This window comes from Arachis ipaensis, chromosome B04 (assembly GCF_000816755.2).
Source record: "Arachis ipaensis cultivar K30076 chromosome B04, Araip1.1, whole genome shotgun sequence".
In the NCBI taxonomy this organism is placed as follows: Eukaryota; Viridiplantae; Streptophyta; class Magnoliopsida; order Fabales; family Fabaceae; genus Arachis; species Arachis ipaensis.
Genome location: NC_029788.2, coordinates 96,642,316 through 96,648,364, shown reverse-complemented (window position 1 = coordinate 96,648,364; position 6,049 = coordinate 96,642,316).

Here is a 6,049-nt window from a genome sequence, read left to right as displayed (position 1 = left end):
TAACTTTGATTATTGCGACTGGTCTGACTTCTTTACGTCGGCCAGTCTTTAAGTTATTTTTTAGCAATCCATTTTATTAAGACCTCGTCAGGTCCTTTCTATGGATCACTTTCGATAACTTCTTGCATTATTCTGTTTTCATCTTTGCTGATTTGTAGAAATTGGGTTTAATCCACGTTTGGTCGACCTTTTAATGAATTTGGTTTTCATCTTTGTTGGTCTTTATCGTGTTCGTGCAGTAAATTTGATTTTCACTTTCTGCCGATCTGTAGCTTTATAATCGGATGATGAATGTTTCAGATTAATACGGCTTGCGAATTTGTAGAAGATCTAAACAGATTTTATTCAAAAGAGAATGCAAATATATACATGTGGAAGCTTTATCCCTCTAAGTTGGGCAATTTATAGGTCTTGGCTTGGCGCCTCGTTAAAAAACCTTTTTAGGAAAAAGAGTGCACCTTATCCTAAGATCCTTTATCATCCCTAATTATAGTACCTTCTTAGGTTGCAGGCGTACCATGACCTAGGAAGCTCTCGCCCATCGAGTTCGGACAGTCTGTAATAGCCCTTTCCAAGTACTTCTATAACTCGGTAGGGTCCTTTCCAGTTTGTTTCCAGCTTTCCTTCTCCAGGTCGAGTCGTTCCGATATCATTTCGGATTAGGATGAGGTCGTTTTCAGAAAAACCTCACGGCACTACGCTTTAATTATATCTCGAAGCCATTCGACGTTTTAATGCCTCTTCCCTGATCCGAGCTCTTTCTTGGACTTCTAGAGGTAGGTCGAGTTCTTCCCTTTGAAGTTGGGAGTTGGCTTCTTCATTATAGTGGATCACTATAGGCGATCCTTCTTCAATCTCCACTGGGATCATTGCCTCCGTTCCGTACGCTAATCGGAAGGGTGATTCCTTTGTGGTGGAATGTGGCGTTGTTCGATATGCCCATAGGACTTGTGGGAGCTCCTCAGCCCATGCTCCCTTTGTGTCCTGTAATCTTCATTTCAGCCCAGCCAATATGACTTTGTTGGCAGCTTCGGTTTGTCCATTAGCTTGGGGATGTTCTACGGAGGTGAATTGTTGTTTTATGTTCAAGTCGGCCACTAACTTTCTGAAGCCTGCATCTGTGAATTGGGTGCCATTGTCTGTGGTGATTGAGTATGGAACCCCGAACCTTGTGACAATTTTCTATATAGGAATTTTTGACTTCTTTGAGCAGTGGCGTTAGCTAGGGGTTCTGCCTCGATCCACTTTGGAAAATAGTCTACCCCTACTATGAAGAATTTGACTTGTCCCAATCCCTGAGGGAAGGGTCCGAGAAGGTAGAGTCCCTATTTTGCGAATGGCCAAGGTGAGGTCACGCTGATGAGTTCCTCTGGCAGGGCAATTTGAAAGTTGGCATGTTTTTGACATGGTGGACATGTCTTTACGAACTCTGTGGCTTTCTTTTATAGAGTTGGCCAATAAAATCCTGCCCAGAGTACTTTTTTGGTAAGTGCTTGCTCTTCGAGATGGTTGCCACAAATGCCACTATGTATTTCTTCTAGAACTTCCTTTGTGTTGGAAGTCGGCACATATTTTAACAATGGTATTGAAATCCCTCTTTTGTATAGAGTATTATTTATGATAGTGTAGTATTGTGCCTCCCGTTTTAACCTCTTTGCCTCCTTTTCATCTGTGGGGAGTGTTTCTGTTTTGAGGTAGTTAATTATGGGAGTCATCCATCCTTGATCCTAACCTGTTATGGCTAGGATTTTTTCTTCTTCCGAGATTGACAGGTTCTGCAGCATTTCTTGGATGAAGCTTCTATTGTTGCCCCTGGTTTGGTGCTGGCTAGTTTTGAGAGTGCGTCAGCTCGGGCATTCTGTTCTCGGGGTGTGTGACGGACTTCATATTCTCTGAGTTGTTGGAGTTGTTCCCTGGTTTTGTCCAAGTACTTTTTCATGGTGGGATCTTTGGCTTGGTAGCTCCCTACTATTTGTGAAGTGACTACTTGCGAGTCGCTAAAGATGATAAGCTTTTGAGCTCCAACCTCCCTAGCCAGCTTCAAATCAGCTAGTAGTGTCTCATATTCTGCTTGGTTGTTTGAGGCAGGGAACCCAAATTTGAGGAAGAGTTCGATTTGGGTTCCTTGGTCGCTTTTAATTATCACACCCGTGCCGCTTCTAGTTTTATTTGAGGAACCGTCCACGTAGAGATTCCATTCTGTAGGGAGTTCCGGGGTGTCTGTAAATTCTACGATGAAGTCGGCCAGGTATTGTGATTTGATGGCTATCCAAGCTTCGTATTGAAGATCAAATTCAGACAACTCGACTGCCCATTGCAAGATTCTGCCTGCTAGGTCTGTTTTCTGCAAAATCCCTTTTATAGGCTGGTTAGTCCGAACCCTAATGGTGTGAGCTTGGAAGTATAGACGAAGTCGTCGAGATGTTAGTATGAGGGCATAGGCCAATTTTTCTATTTTTTGGTAGTTCAGCTCGGATCCTTGTAATGCTTTACTGATGAAGTATACGGGTTGTTGCCCACTGTCATCTTTTCGAACTAGTGCTGAGGCTACTGCACGACTTCCTACTGCGAGGTACAATATGAGTGGTTCTCCTTCCCGTGGCCGAGTTAGGATAGGTGGTTGTCCCAGGAATCTTTTGAAATCTTGGAAGGCTTGCTCACACTCCGTTGTCCATTCGAACTTCTTTCCCTTCCTTAGAGTGGTGTAGAAGGGGAGAGATCTTATTGCCGATCCGGCTAGAAATCTGGACAAGGCTGCCAACCTCTCGTTGAGTTGTTGTACCTCTTTGACACAAGTCAGGCTCTTCATGTCGAGTATGGCCCGACATTTATCCGAATTTGCCTCGATTCCTCTTTGTGTGAGCATAAAACCCAAGAATTTGCCAGCTTCTACTGCGAAGGTGCATTTTGCAGGATTGAGTCGCATGCCATGCCTTCTTATAGTGTCGAACACTTGAGTCGGGTCAGGTCAGACAGTAGCGTCTCTTTACTTTGCGTCTTTATTAACATGTCGTCCACGTAGACTTCCATGATTTTTCCGATGTGAACCGTAAAGACCTTATTCATTAATCTTTGATAAGTAGCTCCCGCGTTTTTAAGACCAAAAGGCATGACGATGTAGCAGTAGTTTGCCTTTGGGGTTAAGAACGAAGTTTTTTCTTGGTCGGGTGGATACATTGGGATTTGATTGTATCCCGAATATGCCTCCATAAACGAGAGGTATTTATATTTGGAGGAGGCATCTACCAGAGCGTTAATACTTAGGAGTGGATAAGGATCTTTTGGGCAGGCTTTGTTGAGATCAGTATAGTCGGTGCACATTCGCCACTTCCTATTTGATTTTTTCACCAAGACGATGTTAGCTAGCCATATTGGGTACTTGACTTCTCTTATGAATCCTGACTTCCCATTTGATCTCTTGGGATTGTTCTGGCCCGAGCTTTCTTTGCCTCTGTTGTACTGGCCAAGATCCTGGATAGACCGCTGATAAGCGGATAATTTATACGTTTTTTGGCACTATTTTTAGTATGTTTTTAGTATATTTTAGTTAGTTTTTATTATATTTTTATTAGTTTTTATTTAAAATTCACTTTTCTGGACTTTACTATGAGTTTGCGTATTTTTCTGTGATTTCAGGTATTTTCTGGCTGAAATTGAGGAACCTGAGCAAAAATCTGATTCAGAGGCTGAAAAAGGACTGCAGATGCTGTTGGATTCTGACCTCTCTACACTCAATGTGGATTTTCTGGAGCTACAGAGATCCAATCGGCGCACTCTCAATTGCGTTGGAAAGTAGACATCCTGGGCTTTCCAGCAATATATAATAGTCCATACTTTGCCCAAGATTTGATGGACCAAACTGGCGTTCCAAGTCAGCTTAAGAATTCTAGCGTTTAACGCCAGAACTGGCATAAAAGCTGGAGTTAAACGCCCAAACTGGCACAAAAGCTGGCGTTCAACTCCAAGAAAAGTCTCTAAGCTTCAATGCTCAGCCCAAGCACACACCAAGTAGGCCCCGAAAGTGGATTTTTACACTAAACACCCTAGCTTACTCATTTTCTGTAACCCTAGGTCACTAGTTTACTATAAAAACTACTTTTAGTAATTCATCTGGTACCTCATGACACTTTACACGTTTCATATTGTTTTCTCTATGGCATGAGTCTCTAAACTCCATGGTTAGGGGTGAGGAGCTCTGCTGTGTTTCGATAAATTAATGCAATTACTACTGTTTTCCATTCTATCATGCTTGCCTTTATTCTAAGATATTCATTCACACTTCAACCTGATGAATGTGATGATCCGTGACACTCATCATCATTCTCACCTATGAACGCGTGCCTGACAACCACTTCCGTTCTACATTCTATCAAGCTTGAATGTGTATCTCTTGGGTTTCTAATCTAAGATTGGAACCTTCGTGGTATAGGCTAGAATTATTGGCGGTCATTCTTGAGATCCGGAAAGTCTAAACCTTGTCTGTGGTATTCTGAGTAGGATCTGGGAAGGGATGACTGTGACGAGCTTTAAACTCGCGATTGTTGGGCGTAGTGACAGACGCAAAAGGATCAATGGATCCTATTCCGACATGATCGAGAACCGACAGATGATTAGCCGTGCGGTGACAGCGCATTTGGAATATTTTCACTGAGAGGACGGGAAGTAGCCACTGACAACGGTGACGCCCAACATAAAGCTTGCCATGGAAGGAGCCTTGCGTGCATGAAGAAGAAGACAGTAGGAAAGCAGAGATTTAGAAGACAAAGCATCTCCAAAACCTCAACCTATTCTCCATTACTGCATAACAAGTATTTATTTAATGCTCTTCTACTTTTTACAATTAAATCTGAGAATTATTGATATCCTGACTAAGAGTTACAAGATAACCGTAGCTTGCTTCAAGCCGACAATTTTTGTGGGATCGACCCTTACTCACGTAAGGTATTACTTGGACGACCCAGTGCACTTGCTGGTTAGTTGTGCGGAATTGCAAAAGTGTGATTGTGATTTTGTGCACCAAGTTTTTGGCGCCGTTGCCGGGGATTGTTCGAGTTTGGACAACTGACGGTTTATCTTGTTGCTTAGATTAGGAATATTTTATTTTTGTTAGTTTAGAGTCTTTTATTTGAGTTTAGTTTCATATTTTAAGTTTTGTGTCAATTGCATGCTTTTACTTTCTTTTAATTTTTCGAATTTGCATACTCTAAGTTGTTTCTTGATCTTTAAAAATTCTAAGTTTGGTGTCTTCTTTGTGTTTTCCTTTAATTTTTCGAAAATTTGTGTTTGATTTTCTAAAAATTTTATGTTTGGTGTGTTTTTGTGCTTTTATTTACTTAAAAATTTTTCAAAAATTTGTTCTTGGTGTTCATCTTGATCTTCAAAGTGTTCTTGGTGTTCATCTTGACATTCAAAGTTTTCTTGTTTGTTCTCTTTGTTTTGATCTAAAATTTCTAAGTTTAGTATCGTTTTGTTGTTTTTCTCTTTCCTCATTAAAATTTAAAAATCAAAAAAATATCTTTTCCTTATTTTACTCATAATTTACGAAATTTAACATTAAAGTAGTCAAAGATTTTCAAAATCATATCTCTTCTTTTTAATCAAGTCAAAATTCTAATTTCAAAAATTGATCTTTTCAAATCTTTTTCAAAAAAAATCAAATCTTTTTAATTTCTTCAATCATATCTTCTCAATCATATCTTTTACAAAATAATCCTCAATCATATCTTTTTTATTGCTAATCTCAAAATCTTTTTAATTAATTAATTAATTTAGTCTTCAATTTGCTTTTATTTCAATTTCTTCTAATTTTCGAATTTATATTCAATTTTTCAATTATTTTATTTTATTTTATTTTATCTTATTTTAATTTCGATTACCTTAAAAAAATATAATTTATTTGCAATTCATATCAATTCCCTTTTCTCTATCATGGACGTAAGTGGAAATGAACAGTCCAGAAGGACTCTGGGGTCATATGCCAACCCTATTACAGCTGCATATGGGAGTAGCATCTGTATACCTCCCATCAAAGCAAGCAGTTTTGAGCTAA